General features: G+C 30.1%; 1 long non-coding RNA gene across 2 annotated transcripts; it reads left to right on the top strand.

Moving 5' to 3' along the window:
• The first annotated feature begins 913 nt into the window (after positions 1 to 913).
• On the top strand, positions 914 to 1,973 carry LOC135265453 (uncharacterized). Of its 2 annotated transcripts, none has more exons than XR_010333123.1 (4): positions 914 to 1,125; positions 1,188 to 1,623; positions 1,677 to 1,725; positions 1,790 to 1,973. It is a non-coding gene; the product is annotated as an uncharacterized LOC135265453 (long non-coding RNA). The 2 variants fall into 2 exon arrangements; XR_010333122.1 differs by having other exon boundaries at positions 1,188 to 1,619.
• The last annotated feature ends 14,221 nt before the right edge of the window (positions 1,974 to 16,194 follow it).

A 16,194-nucleotide genomic window follows, 5' to 3' on the forward strand; every position in this document is an offset into this window, starting at 1 on the left:
GCAAGACTGGGATGAAGAAAATCATAAAAATAACGGAAAGATATGTAAGAAATAAAAGATTGGAAGTAAATGTAGATAAAACAAAAATGATGGTGTTTGGAAAGAAAATTAGAAAGAAAAAAATAGATGAATGGCAGTGAGAAAGAAAAAATATAGAACAGGTGAAAGGGTTGAAGTATTTGGGTTATGTAATAAATAGAAAGATGTCAAACACAGCTCATAGAGGACTTTTATTTTAAAAGGAGCCAGTCTCAATAACTTTTGACAATGAACAAATTTATTTTCGAGCAAAAACAGGTCGATTAGAATCGCGAGGAGAAAAAGTTTAAAACCAACTGTTTAGATTTCATCCCCTAATCACTCACCACCACTACATTAAAACTTTAAGTTGCACATCCTACTTTTGGGCGTTTTCGTTTTTTAGTTAGGAGTGGTTTTATTTTTTTAAATTCATGGTCCTAGTAGCCCTTGATTTAAAGCCAATTTAATTTGAAATTAAACAAGAAATTTGTCAATTAGAGATGCAATGAGATAATTCGAAGCCAAGATAAAGTACGTTTCAGATTTCATCCCCTAAGCTCTAACAACCCTTAATTAAAAATTTTAAATAGCACCCCCAACTTTTTGAAATATTTTGGAAAGGGAATAAAAAGCTTATCTAACCGTGAAGACAAGACATTGTTTTCGATTCGTTTTTGAGTTCAAAACCAACATAAAATATTTCAAAATATTGAGGGTCGTATTACAAATTTTAAAGTAAGGGTGGTTAGCGACTAAGGGTTACAAGCTAAAATGTTACTAATGTTGGTTTTAAACACTCGTTGCATCCCTAATTGACAATTTTTTTATTAAAATTAAATTGGCTTTAAATCACCCTTAACTACAAAAACGAACTGACAAAAATGTTTTTTCTTTGACAGTTAGATATGTAAATTTTTTCCCTTTCCAAAAATGTTTAAAAAAGTACGGGGTGCCAGTTGAAATTTTAAAGTTGAGGTGGCTAGCGATTAAGGAATGAAAGCTAAAATGTAACTAATGTTGGTTTTAAACTTAAGCATGGTAAAATGTATTACAATGTATGAAGCAGAAGTGTGGGAAAGAAAGGAATACGAAGAGGTACATAATGTAGAGTATCAAATGATTTGAAGTAGGACTGAAAAGCAAAATAAACAATTAAGACATTTTAGTTAGACAATGGAGCAACAATCCTAAGCAAAAGCTTTAAAACTCTGCTTTAATTACGAGACATTGAGGACTACTAGTTTCAGCAGGATGGTGCTTCTTAAAAATGTGATACCTTCCAAAATCTTCGGACAATTTTGACTATAAGTAGAGGAAATAACCCAACACATACTATTAACGACTGCGATAAATGATTTTCTTAAGTAGTTTGTGACAGATTTCGGCTCTTAAAAACTAAAAATGTCCTCTGTTGATGAAATGATGGTAGACCAAGAGGAGACGCAGACCAAGAATTATGTTTTGTTAACTTGTTAGAAAATAATTATAAAATTATATGAGATAAATGAATGACGCCTGTAATTAAGCAAAAAACAAGGCGCATTAAAACAATTTGCAAAACACTACAACTTTAATCGGCAATAAACATGTTTAGAAAAGTGGGTAATCTTATGAAAAATAAAATAAAAACTTCATGTTAATAGAACCTGTTTTAGAAGAGATCGCAAAATAAAATGTCTACGTATAGATAAGGCCAAAGAAAATGTAAGTTTTTCAATAAAAGAATTTTTGAAAAAGTTTGGAATTTGCCATCAAAGAACCTTTACAGTGTGAAGTAGCTGAGAAACTCAATCGAAATGTGGTTGAAAAGACGAAACTAATTTAATACAACTATTAATACAACTTGTTATTTACAAAATAGGAGTCCTGTACCGCTAAATAATAAAACTCCAAAAGAATTTTGGATAGGATGAAAACCAGTTTATTAAGAATTTTTGTATGTATGTGAAACATTCAACCATGTACCAAAAAAAAAATAAATAAATGTGATTCAAAATCAGAAAAACTAATCTTTGTTGGATATTGTAAAAATTCAAAGGCCTACAATTTAATGGATGAAACAAGTGAAACTGTAAAGAAATCAAGAAATTTTATGTTTGCAGAATTGTCAGTATTGAAGAAAATGAATTCAGCAAAATTTAAGTTTATTTTATAAAGTTGAAGAAATTTCTGGATATTTTCTTCGAAGAAAGAGTACCAGAAGAAAAAATATTTAGAAATTTAAAATATCATCCATGAAGACGACAATACAAAACAAAAAAGGTTTAAAACTTTTCAAATGGTGTACACTGGAGAAAAACTAGAAAGAAGTTAGGTAAAGAGTTAAAGACGAAGGAAGATAGGGCACAAGATGAAATTGGGAATACAAATTTCAAGAAAGAAAGTTTCGACACCTTTAGAAGCTGGAGTGTGGGAAGGTTGAATTATTTCTAAAAAGTGGGGAAGTGCTATACAGGGTGTTTACGGTCTAAGAATCGAAACTTTACCTGGTGCTAAAAGAGTGTAGAAATAAGATAACTGCGAAAAAAACTCACGGGAATGTTATTTTTAAGAATGTTATTTAACTCCGACGTAAAAAAATATTAATTGCTGTAATCGCAGCAGCAGTTCACACTCATTTCATCCACTTTAAGTTTCAACCCCAAGACCGGAAACATGTTGTAATATTAGTTAGTCGATGTAAAAACAACAAACATAATGTACTGTGTAGTTAGTTGCGTTTATGAAAAATAAAAAAGTTTTATTTTGAGCCTCATTTAATTTACAGCAAAATTAAACTGAAATTCGATAAAACCACATAAACCACACAGTGGCTCTCAACAGGTGGTTAATAAAAACTTTTAAAAAGAGTATGCATTTTTTGGAAACATGATATAAGGGTTTGTAACTCCTCTGAACACAACAAATTTACATAAAAAATATTGCTAAACCATTCCCTAACACCCTGTATTGTCATTAGTTTAAATGTCACTTGTTTGTAATTTTGTAGTAAATGTTTTCCACTTTTTCAGTGATTTTTGTTCACTGTTTCGTTCTCATTTTACACATTTTTTAGTTTTAGTTTTTTATTTTGTTTCTTTTTAATTTTAAGTTACCATTTGCATTTCAAAGAATCAAGTAAAACATTATTATTTTTGTCTTTAAAATAACAGAATAAAATATAGAATTTAATGAAACTTCGACGTAATTTCTAAAAGCATGCGAAAGTTCAGTTAATTATTGTGCAAATCAACGCGAAATAAATATTCTAATAAATAATCTAATTAATTGATCCGAAGTTCAGATTATAGTATGCATGCACCCTAAATAATGTTCTCCGTGTTTATGCATTTGTAAAGTAATAGTTTTTTATAACACTTTTTCGCTTTCGCTTTCGCTTTTTGATTACCACATTTAAATATGAATAACTCTTTGTAGTATGCCATGGACGCTCATAACAATTCTTGGCAAAATTTTTGTTTTCATAATGTTCTAATAAGTAACAATTTGTTCCAATAGATAAAAACAACTTATTCATTTCACATCATTTTTACAGAACATTGCTTACTTAATTACGTCAATTATAGCCAGCAAAGCTAATTTATTTTTAAATTAATTATTAAATCAATTGTTTTTTACACAGAAATTTTCCGAAAAAATGTATTACAAAATTTTGATCATTTTTAAATACAAAGTTGCGTTGATAGACATTATGAAATCAGGCAAAATGTCCGAATGATGGATCACTTTTAATGTCGTGTCTTCACCCCAACACAGAAATCCAAATTTTGGCGTCTCCAACCCATCCCACGTCATTTTCGCGTCACACTTAATGGACTTTAGTAATCCACAAAGTACACCTATAACGTAATTAGTCCTAATGGACTCCGAGGTGAAAGTCTGACCGATGGGGATGATCCAGGACCAGACAGCACCGCCCTATTGTTACCTGCTGATGCAGAATTGAAAGGGGCGCCAGTCAACACTGAAAAATTTCCCGCAAAGCGCGATTTTTTGTCACGAATTGCTTTATTAAACAAAAGCAAGTTTTACGGTCGAAACGAGCCACATTCTTAACTGACAGTTAATTTGTGTGCCCGGAGAAGTTTTCTTATTGCCATTCGATCAACCCTCTTCGTTATTGACGTTTTAAAAACTCGTTATTGAAACGTCAATTAATCTAAGATCCGATGTGACAATTCCGGCCACTCGAGAGACTCTATCTGATTAATTGTTGGCTTTTTATAATACACCTAGTTTGACTACTTCAAATTTATATGCATGCTGGAAATTCGATTTAAATAATTAATAGTTCGACTTGTTCTCAAAGATAAAACTAACAAATGTGTTCAGAGGCGTAATAAGCCATGTGAACCTAGGCCACAGAACCACGAAAACAATCACAACGGAAAAAGTAAAAGACAATTATGCAAATTTTTCCGTAAGTCAAAAAACTTTTACGACAATTTCAGACGATTCTTAAATTTGAAGAGCTTTAATTTTATACTCAGGTGTATGGTGTTTATTCTTATGAAGAGACAATTAAAGATTCGAAACGTCTTAATGAAAAAATGGGAAAAAAGCACTGTCTTTGTTAAAATATGTTTTATGTACAGTTTTTTTATTTTTATTTTTTAATTACAATAAATTGTTTGCCTCCTTAGAATAAGAGAAAAATGTGGTCTATTAAAATAACTGAATTATTACCCTGAAATAATGTAATTTTTTATCATGAAAGTAATTTTACAATCTTGTTTAAAAAAATTCCAACTTAAGTAATCTTAACTTAAACAGAGATGATAACTTTGACCTACTTGTAATTTGCATATTTTTGAGAACATTTTGAAAATAAGTTTGTATCTTGCTTGTTTACCAGATAAATCTATTGGAAACCTAACCCCACTTTGATATTTATTTGTAATTTTTAAATATTAATTTATTTTCAGTTTTATTGATCAAAATCGATTTTTTTAATTTATTTTTTACATATTAAACAAGCTAAACTTAAAAATCGATAATTTTCGTTATTTTTATTATTTAGTTGACCTTGTTATAGAAAAATTTTGTGAGTTTAATTCAAAATAACGTTTTCTTTATGTGGATACCTAATTAAAGAATTTTTCCGTTTATTTTAACGAATGTTCAAGGAAACAAAAAACTATTGACTTTTATCTCAACAAGCTATAATCATCCCAAAAAACATCGAGAATTCAAGAACACTTAAAAACAAAATCGGTTTGAAAATTGCTAACATAATGTTTCGTTTGTCATTTTTTTGGGCTGTTTTAGAGAGTCTATTTTGGGTATATAACTCTATAAGTAGGAATTTAGCTAAAACACATGCCTCAAAAGAAAAAACATAATGGCAACTTTTTGGTCTATTTGAGCAAAGAAAGTTATTTAATGAATTTAATTAAAAGAAAGTTTTTAATTAAAAATGTTCATTTAAAAGGGCAAGCCATGGCTTTATACCAAATACGTGATTTTTGGCTTTTTGGAAGAAATTCCATGAAAAAATGATTTTAGACAAAAAACTTAAATCCAAGCAGAACAACATTCTAAATAGACCAAAAAATATCATCTTTGGCCAAATTTAGTAATTTTTTGACTAAATTTTGTAAAATTATAATTATTTATTCCATCGTAAACGATAAAATGGTGTTTTATCTACTTTTTCTTCATGATAAAATAAAATTATATTATCTGAAGAAATAATATGCTCTACAACCATTGTTGTTTTTCTGTATTTGACGTTTTTTCATTGCTGAATTTTTTGACGTTTGTTAATTAACAATAATTATATTACGGAGTTATTTTGATTAATGAAAATAACTCTGTAATTCAATCGAAGTAATGAAGGATGGAATACAATTTTGTATTGTATACAACGATAAAATTCACCACAGCCCTCTCGAGCTTCAATCGCACTCGAAGACAGAATAAAATTTTATCGTCTTGTATAGTAAATAACTAGGTATATTATTATACAAAACGATAAAGAGATTGTTTATTTACGAGTGGTTACATTCAAGAGTGACAAAGTTACGTGTGAACGTATTTCATAAGTACATAAAAAATCTTTATCGTCGTGTATAATACAACATTTTTTCTACAGTAGAACTTCAAATTTAAGAGAACAAAGTTATTGTTAACCCTTCAAATTAAAATGTTGGAATTTGTAAATTTAATTGAATAAAATAAATTAAAAACATTTTATCTTCCCTTGCGGTTAAAGTTCTATTTTATCTACTCAAAGAGTTGATAAAGAATAGTTTAAAATCTGGAACAGAAAAATAAATGATTATTAAGAAGAATATAAGATTTTATCTTATTTTCGAGAACGGTCCATCCTCCATTAATATGATTAAATGAGTGATTGTAATTGACATATACAGGGTGACCCAGAAGTGTGTATGCTAGATAACTTTTTTTATACACAAGCTATTAATTTGAATTTTTGTTTAAATAATAGATCTTACTTCTAAAAATATTTTAAAGTGCATATAGAGTGTTCCCAAATAAAATACTCAACTACATCCTGTTTTTTTTATGTCAACTACAAATTTTTGTTAGTTTTTGAAATCGTAACTAAATTATCGATATAACACATCCGTTTGTATAGAGTTATCCGACATGGTTTTTTACATGTCAATTTAGAGTATGCACGCACCCCTGGATCAGCCTGTATAAACGTCAAAATTCAACAATGAAAAACATTGTCAAAAACAAAAAATTACAATGGTTGTAAACCGTATTTCTCTAAATGATAAAATTTACTTTCACCATGAAGTAATCAGTGGAGAAAATGCCATTTTACCGTTTATCATAAAATATAGTAACTCGGTCTCTCTCAAAAGCAAGAGAAATCTATTGTTTTAGGCCAAAAAATATCATTTCCGACCATGGTGTGTAATTTTTACTTTGCTCTGCGGACTTTAGGCGAAATAAATAAGCTTTTAGGTGAAAAATGTGTTTAAACGTTCAAAAACCAGAAGTAACAAAATTTTGTTGGTCTGTTTTGAAAAAAATATCGCTAACTTAAAAATGTTTGCACTGTTTAAGAAAATTTCGCAAAAAATGTCGTCCTCACTCACAAATTTTGATAAATAGTAAAATACATTAATTCTTCGATTAATTCTTCTTAACGGAATATCGTTTTTAAGACCGTGTTTATGCGTTTTAATATAAAATAAGTTTTAAACGTTCAAAAAATCAAAAGTAACAAAATTTTGTCAGTCTGCTTGAGAATAATGTAACTAACTTAAGAATATTTGCCCTTTTAAAAAAAAATTGACAAAAAATGTTGTCCTCACTCATACATTTTGCTAAATAATAAAATACAGTAACTGGAAATTCTTCGATAAATTATAAAAATAAATCGAAAAAGAAATCCGTCTGCTTATTGGAATATCGTTTTAATGTCCGTGTTTATGCGTTTCAAAATAAAAATAAGTTATTTGGCTTTTAGAATCTTACATATTCATTATGAAATTTGTTTAATGTTTTTGTGAAATTTGTACACGTTCTTCACTTAGTTTTAAATACACGAGCCGCCACTGCTTCAAGTATTTTTTTTTAGGCTGACTAAATATTAATACTTAAAATCGCCAGTATATCGTTTTATGAGTGACAAAAGTAAATATACATTTATGTTTGCTTTGTAGCCAAGAAAAAGAAAGGATTCAAATCCGGAGCCTCCACTTTGTGTATTTTGGGTTTAACTAATTTGCCAAAGCTTCTTGCTTCTAATAGAGCTGTATTGTGAAGTATTATGTTACACTTGTTGGTCATTGGGTTCCCAGCCACGAAAAAACGGGTCCCTAGGCGCCGCTAAATAAACCATCACAGGTAAGAGGTTATTGTTTGTGAATATTTTCCACCAAACACATAATTACGTATATTGTGTATCTGTCAAAACTTCGGATTAACCATTGTGCCCTTAGCTGTGAAATGTAGGCTGGCTTGATGGAATTCAGTTCACAGTTTTGTCCTTTATTATGTTTTGGTATTTCTCCTCATTGTGTCTCGTTTTTGACTGTTGCATTGTCCCATATTGGATGCAACAACAGTACTTGAAATGTGTTAACACACAAACCCTGAAATAATTTAATCCACGGGGGTGTGTTGTGGCAGACCAGTGGATTTTTTTCTTCGAAATTACGTGTGGTCCTTCCAAGTGTTCACGCTGGGTCCGGTCACTGTTTTGACAATACGGCAATTATGGACAGGAGCCCGTCCCACTGGTACCCGACAGATGATTAATATACTCCTTTATTAAATTATCATCCCCTGGAGACAGTAGACACCAACCACCATCTGGATTGTGTTGTGTGACACGGATTGCAGACAAATTTCAGACCATTAACGAGTCTCTCATCACATTTTCCTTTAATTATAGGGAAGCGGATGGGTCGTGACCCGCTACTGGCGCTTCCATCTCGCGCCAACTTCGGAAATGACACTGAAGCGCGTGGAGGGCGGCTCAGTCCGCCCCTGCATTAGGCCAACACGAGCTCTATAATTATAAAAGGAACCGTCTTCACACGTCGCTCTTTTCTTTAGTCATTGAGGCGTTTTTTATGCCCTAATGATTTACGTGTTTATTATTTAAGTAAGTAGTAAATTTTCTGGCTACCAGGAAAATAAAAGGCTAATAAACTTCAAGAATGAAGCTACAGTTGTTAATTTTATTTAAGTATACAAATAAAATTAATAAAATTGATTAACTAGCGATGTTACTGAATGTATTAGAAGTTAGATGAACACGTGCTGAAGATGATATCTCTCAATTCCCTTGCGAAAGAAATTCAGTAATTTTTTTAAAACAAAGGAAGTTATAACTAAGAATGAGATTCTTTAGTAACTTGTCAGTTTATTCCTAATCGGAATTTCTTTTGACCACATAGCGTTTTTCAATTAAAAGTTGGATAGAAAATGTTAAACTGACAATCGAAAAAAGCCCGTAATACATCAGAAATATTATACAACTTATTTTTTTAATGAAGAAAGTCAAAACAAAAATTTTCTGAAATAGTTTAAAAAGCAGCCTAAAGTAGTGTTTCTATTGCGAGCTCATACGTACAGGGTGTCTCAACTAAAATTTGCACCCCTTGAAATCTTTAATCTCGTACAAGTTTAGAAAAAATGCTGAAACAAGTCAATTTTTGTTAAAAAAGGAACCAAATTTTATCATTCTTCTTGAGCCCAGAGCTTCATTTTAATTTTTTTTTCTCGATTTTTTTAATTTTTTCTTTGTTTTATTTTTATTTTTTATTTTTATATTTTTGGTTTGGATAGACTTATCTGGACCACTGTTTTTAAAAATCGATTCTACCTTTTTTTGGAAATTAGCAATACATTAGTTAAAACGATTTGTTTTCTCATAACTACTTTTACTTCCTCTCACAGCAATCTAGTCAATGTTCTCCAAAAGTAAAGGTTTAACATTGAAAAAAGAACATAGTATTTGCTATTTGATTTTGAGTGGGTTTGTTACTTTAAACTAACAATATTACTATATCCATTCATGGCAAAAAACGTTCGAAATTTGAACGAGAGAGTTCAAGATTAACAATTTTCAAAATATCAATAATCATGTGATTCTCGCCAATAAATCGGACAAAATTAAAAAAGTACATGGTTGGATAGACGATAAAACCAGCTTCAAAATGATGTGTCACTTGACCCATCTTGCCATTTAAATTTTTTCAAGTGGTAGCTCTGGGCGCTAGAGGAAGGCAGAAAGAACTTTGAAACCAATATAAAATTTGGTCTCCCTTTAAACAAAAATTGACCTGTTTCAGAATTTTTTCCAAACTTAGACGAGATTGGGGATTTCAGAGGGTGCACCCTGTATGGAGTTTGTGAAAAACGTAAAATTGACAAAATGTCTGTAAATATGACAACATAACCCGTGAAATGTTAATCGTAAATGTTTCAAATTCTTAGATAGTACATTCCAAAACTGTAACTTTTGTAGCTATCTACAGATAATTATTTTGTCTAAAAAAGAGCTTTATTACCACTGGACCCCTTAGTGACGTATTTTTAAAGCCACTGAAACTTTATGGTTTAATGCAGAAAAAATTTAATCTAACAGAATTTCAATAGATGTGTTATGGAGTAGGTACCATGTGATCATTTTGAATTTTTGTATTTATTAATAATGTATAATTAATTAGTATTACAAATACTAAAAAATTCATTAATAACTAAAACATCTAAAACGTTTAGTAAAAAATATACAGTAAAATTTGCAGTTTCCATCAAGTTCTATAAATTTAATAGTTTTATTGAAATCATTTCTCAGACAAATTTTGAAAACTTAGGTAGTCTTCTTTAGTTGGTTTACCCTTCCAAAAATTGCAACAGGTTAATAAAATTAGATAGGTTACAATCATATTCCTCCAAAACCATTCGTGCCAGCACGTCTTATACAACTTGTATAATGTTATACTATTTTAAAAAATTTATTTTTTATGGTGTAAAACGATTATTTATTGTAGAATATTAATGGCAGGTTTACAGAACATTTTAATCTCAATTAAATATTAATTTGCGATTAACTTGACTTTTGTCAATATAAAATAAATGGCAACTTAATTCAAATTACTTTAATTTTGAGTAAAGTTTTAATTTCGCTTTCTGTAAACCGGCCCTAAAAGGCAATGTAAACTGAAAAAGTGAACAAAATAACTTTGAAAATTTACGAGAACTTTTTAATATTACACTACCGCTGTCTGATACATTCCCAAGAGTAGGGATAAACCCAGGACTGCATTAAATATTTTTAATAAATAATATATTTAAAATTCAGGTACTACACTGGTAAAAGTAGAAATGCTTAGGCGCAAAAGTAGAACTTTTAGCCAGTATCTAAAAACTAAAACTTTTACCAATGACGGATAAACTGTTATAATATTGCGATTGTTTTTGAGTCCTTTGTTTGTTCTTTGTTTTGCAATTTTTTCAAATGGCGACCCACCTATAACAAAATTTTTAAACAAACAGTGTACGAATTAGCGAATAATATGTTTGTATATTTTTAAAATGTTTTAATTATACAGAGTATATCAGAAATACGTGTATACATTTTACCACGTAATAAATTTAGCAAGTGTAACAACTTTTCTATATATCATTTTTTCAAAATTCTTGTTTATTATTTTCACTATTTTCCTTGTTTCTTTTGGGCAAACGGGCTGGTCAGTGTTTAGTAATTAGTTTGTATTCATAGCAACAATGTTAATTGTTGTGTTAAATTGTTCAAATTGTCCGTTTCTATAACAAAGAAAATATTTTAGTACTTTTATCTTTGTATTCATAGGCGGGTACACGTTTCAATATGTTATTTTTTCCAAATTGTAAGCAAATTGTTAAAATTTGTATTGAAAAATTACAAATAAAAACACTGCTTTATTTATTGAGCTTTGTTACCTTTTAAAATTAATACATGTATTCCTGATACACCGTGTATACAAATTCCTAACAAAATACAGAGTGTTTTGGGATTTGTTTCAAAGGTATAAAACAAATCGAAAATTAAGAGAAGAAAATTTTCTTATTGTCCTTCTATTAGTATCTCCATCAGTTTGAACAATTATAATTAAAAACAGGGGCCTGGTTTCAAAGTGTAATTCTTGATTTTTTAAACAAATAAGATTGGCAAATTTACAAATTATCTAGATACCTGCTAATTAAACAATTTTCAATCTACAAAGCATAGTACAATCTAAATTAATTGATTTTCCGATGTGTACACAAGTATAGACGGTATTTTCAAAATAAACTTCGGTTAAAGCCAAAAAATTACAAACAGAGTAGCGAAGAAGTCAAATTCCGGTTGTAAATATTTATGAAGCGTTCTGTTAAGCTACTCCTTTGGATAAAAGATTCCAAATCTATTAACACTAATATTGAAGTTTTTTAATGAACTATTCTTCACTGCGATTTTAATTTTAACAACTTTTATGTTAAGTTTTGAGATTAAAACATGTTCCATGGCATGAATGAATAATCAACAAATTCATAAGGCGAAACTGTTTAGCAAAACACAATTGTGTTAATTCCATAGTAATTTGAAACAATCACTAATCGGATAACAGCACGTGCAACACCGGCACTGTTGATAAAATTTATCACACCGATTTATCTCACGATAAACTGTCAAAGTGTAATGGCATTAATATTGTTGTGAATGAAGCCCAACTAACTGACAAGTCAGTTACAAATTTATTTACACTTTACCAACAATTTTTTCAATGTCGCAAAAAACAAAGCAATCATTCTGGGTATTCCATCAGCAAGTCTGCCGCATTTAAGCAAATGCGTTCGCCCCCTTCAACACACATCAAACATTCATCCTATTGAGCCGGTCGTCGGATCGAGGGTCCTCCGAAGGCTGTACTAGCTAGTAGTGCCCGTCATTGTAGGGACTCACAGTCGTTATCGTGCGGACTGTCATGCCAAAACACGGGCCCAGAATGTTATCAGAGATCTCTTTCAAATCTTGCTGAATGCATAAGGGCGGCCGTGATGTTATCGCCATCGCCGCTTGCTGCAGGCGCGGCAGCTGGGACCTAGTCCGACTTCTTCTTCGTTTTCTTCCTCGTCGTCGTCTTCTTCTTCGGGAGCGAATTCCGGCGTTTGCACATTTTCCGCAATCGTTCAAGGAGTCGTGCGTTTGACGTCTTCATCTGGGCTTTGGCCGCGGATAAAGAGATGTATCTTGGAGATAATCCAGCGATCTGGGTGATAAGGGCCAGCGGTGTGCACCCGGCTTCATACACGCATAGCCAGGCTTTCTGTTAGTGTTCTTTTATGTCAACTCTACTCAGTTTACAATGCCACAAATTTGTTCGCACAATGAGGACGCGTATGTTCATTATGTCGTACAACATCAAAGGGTCACAACTTTATTTTGACTAATTTATGCGGCGACATATTTCTCCAAAGACTTTTCACTCAGCCTGTTTCAGCGAATTGATAAAATCTGTTATTTTCCCTTAAATATTATTTTTGTACGTTATAAAAAAAATGATAAAACTAGTGGCGGAATTAATTTCCGAATTAAAAGTAAAAGTATTAATTTTGAACACAAGCTGTTTTGGCGAGTTGGTAAAGTGCAATTGCAGCTATCGAAAACTAAGACATTTAATTCTGGCATATTATTTAATTTTTAGTTATTTAATTATTAAATTATTTTATTCTTTGACACTGTCAAAATTTACGGTTTTTCTCCTGTGTAAGGAAGTTTTGACAACTGTTTGGCATTTCTCAGTACGAAACGTCAGATTATTTTTAACAAATTTAAAGCAATTTTAAGCCTTGCTGTGTCTATTTCGAATAATAAAATGTTGTATTCAACTCGTTTTTGTGTAAATCGGTTCATTTATTTCGCCTCGTGGATGATAAACCTCTCGTTTTCATTCGTGGTTTAAAAACCCACTCGTGAAATAAAGCGTCCGATTTACAAATAAACTCATTAAATAAATAACTATTATTAGTATTTAGTTTAAAAAATCAGGTTTTCCAATTTACAAGTTTTTTTTATTCTACATTTGAATTTTTTGTTTCTCAGGCTTCTAGTCTTTCAGTCTTATACTTTCAATCTTATACTTTGTAAAATTACAATGTGTTCAAAAATGGTTGTTCATTAAATCACCTATAAGAAATTTGAACGTAATGTGCCGCTTAATTTAAATTGTGCATGCCGCCAAAGAAACATATCCATCAACATAATGCAAAGAGAAAACGAAAGAATACACAAATCAAGTCAAACCCTGTACTTGAAACAACTTTGCCGAAAAATGCAAAAAAGTGAGTAAAAAGCTAATTTAAATATTTATTTGACAGAGAAACTACAATAGTCATTTGAACGAAGCGGCACATTAAATTTGACCTCCATAGTCGACTTGATGAATAACCATTTCTGAACACATTGTATAAAGAATTAATGATCTTTAATCCTGATTTAAACCACTAACAACAATTCTTGTGACAATAGTTGCTATGCGTTTCAATCAGAATTAAAGAAGATTATTTTTTATTTATACACGAACAGTGTTCTTAATTTGCAGTTCAATAGTTTTTGTATTTCCTGTTTTGCATTCTCTTAGTCTTAATCTCCCAGAGTGTTGTTTTTTTATTTAGAATGTAAATGTTTCAATTTATTAGTGTTTCTCTTTTCCAGTTCTAGTTTTGTTTTTTGTTTCTCAGTTTTCAGTCACTTAGTTCTACCAAATTTCTATCTCACTATTTTTTAGTTTTTTTGTGTTTTAGCTTTTTAGTTTTTTCGCGTTAGTTACTTACTTAACAAGTGAGTTTTTAAATTTTTTATTTTTCTAGTTTTTAGTTGAAAATATTAGTTGAATATTATTTTTTTTTGGTGACATTTTAAGCCTTCTTTTTAATATCTGAATCCTAGATTATAAACACCATTCTAAAATACGTTTCCGATAGCAACATATTTTCACTATTTTAAAACACGCTTCCCATAACAACGTGTTTTAAATTAATGTCTTTACTATTTTAAAACACACTTTCCGTAGCAATGTGTTTTAAATTAAAATGTTCCAACAAAAAAAAATAACACTTGTGAGAAAACGTTTAAAGTTCTCGGGTGTCTAGATATGCAACTCGGATACGCTCGTTGCATAACGACAGCCGTCGAACTTTAAGCTTGTGGTTTCGCACTCGTAATATGAACTATTTTAAAGTTGCACTGTTTAAGTTATTGAACAAGTGAATAACTATAAATGTTTATAAAAAAATACCCCATTCTACTGAATTCTACTGAAAATAAGGATGCAGTTAATTGAATATAAAAATATTGGTAATGATTGTAGTAGGTTGTTTCCATAAAGTGAGTTTATGTTCTAAGTTGATATGAATTCTTACAGACAAATGAACTAATTTTACATCAGCAAATTAAGAACAATATTTAGGTTCAACGATTAATTAAAGTTTAGATACTTTTTTTGTGTAATATAAAATTTAAGCTTTTTAAAAACGTATTTCGTGATTAGTGAATTTTCTTATAGAAAATCTTTCTAAAATTAGGTACCTAAAAATTTTTTGGGTTCAACAAATTCATTTTGCAAATAAATAATAAAAAGAGTGCAACAACTAGTAATTTTTTTTAAATATAAACTAATCGAAAAAAGTTAGGGACAAGTTCTGCAAAAGCTTGAAAAATTATAACATGCACAAAATGAATAGATTTTAACCCTCTGCAGAATTTTGTATTATTTTCAATAAAACAAAAAGTTTCAGTGATTATTTAGGTGCAATATAAACTTTTTAATACCCTGACTTACGAAAATTTTTAGTGTCGATACCGTGTCTTTTCTATTATTTTTTTAATAAAATCAGAGTTTTTTAAGTCTTTGTTAATTGGAGTAAAATGTAATAACGTTTGGACTGCTTTCTTAAAGGTATCTAAGTAAAACAGTCCTAACGTTAAATTTTATTCCAATCAATTAATCAAAGACGTCAAGAACTTTCACATTAACTATAAACCCAAAAGTAAGTAGAGATAGAATAGTACCTACGTGCAAAACGAAAACAGTAAAGAACAATAATAATAAATAGAGATTAATATTTTTTACAGTAATAAATATGTAATAAGAAAAGTTTGTAATAATATTAAAAAAAGTAGAAAAAACACAGATGAAAAACAAAAACATCTCAATTTTAAAAAAATTTATCTAGAATTTTCTAGATAGCTGATTTCTGGATTGAAAGAGTCGATTATCCAAAAATCTTTGACAAAATAATTAATTCACGTACACTTTTTAAGATAATTCAAACAAGTCTTCAATGTAAAAGAGTAAAATAGATATTTTTGTCATTATTTAATGTTTCTTTGCAAGTTTTTTCTAAAACTTTCGGATTATCCGAAATTTCGATTAACCGAAAGGGTCTTTCCTCCTCATGTTGTTTCGTATAATCAAAAGTCTATGTAACGATATCTATGTAAAAATTTGTTAACAGCCGAAATCCAATAAATGTTAAAACTAGAAGATAGTAGGACCTAACGGATTATGATTGTGTACGAATTTTCAGATGAATTATTATCACAACTTCCAATACTTAGTATAATGTGGTTCAGGCGGAATATAAACGTCAATAATGGACGTTTCTAACTTTTTGGGGACAAGCTGTATAAAATCAAGATAAGTGAGACAATCGCTG

This window comes from Tribolium castaneum, chromosome 2 (genome assembly GCF_031307605.1).
Source record: "Tribolium castaneum strain GA2 chromosome 2, icTriCast1.1, whole genome shotgun sequence".
Lineage (NCBI taxonomy): Eukaryota > Metazoa > Arthropoda > Insecta > Coleoptera > Tenebrionidae > Tribolium > Tribolium castaneum.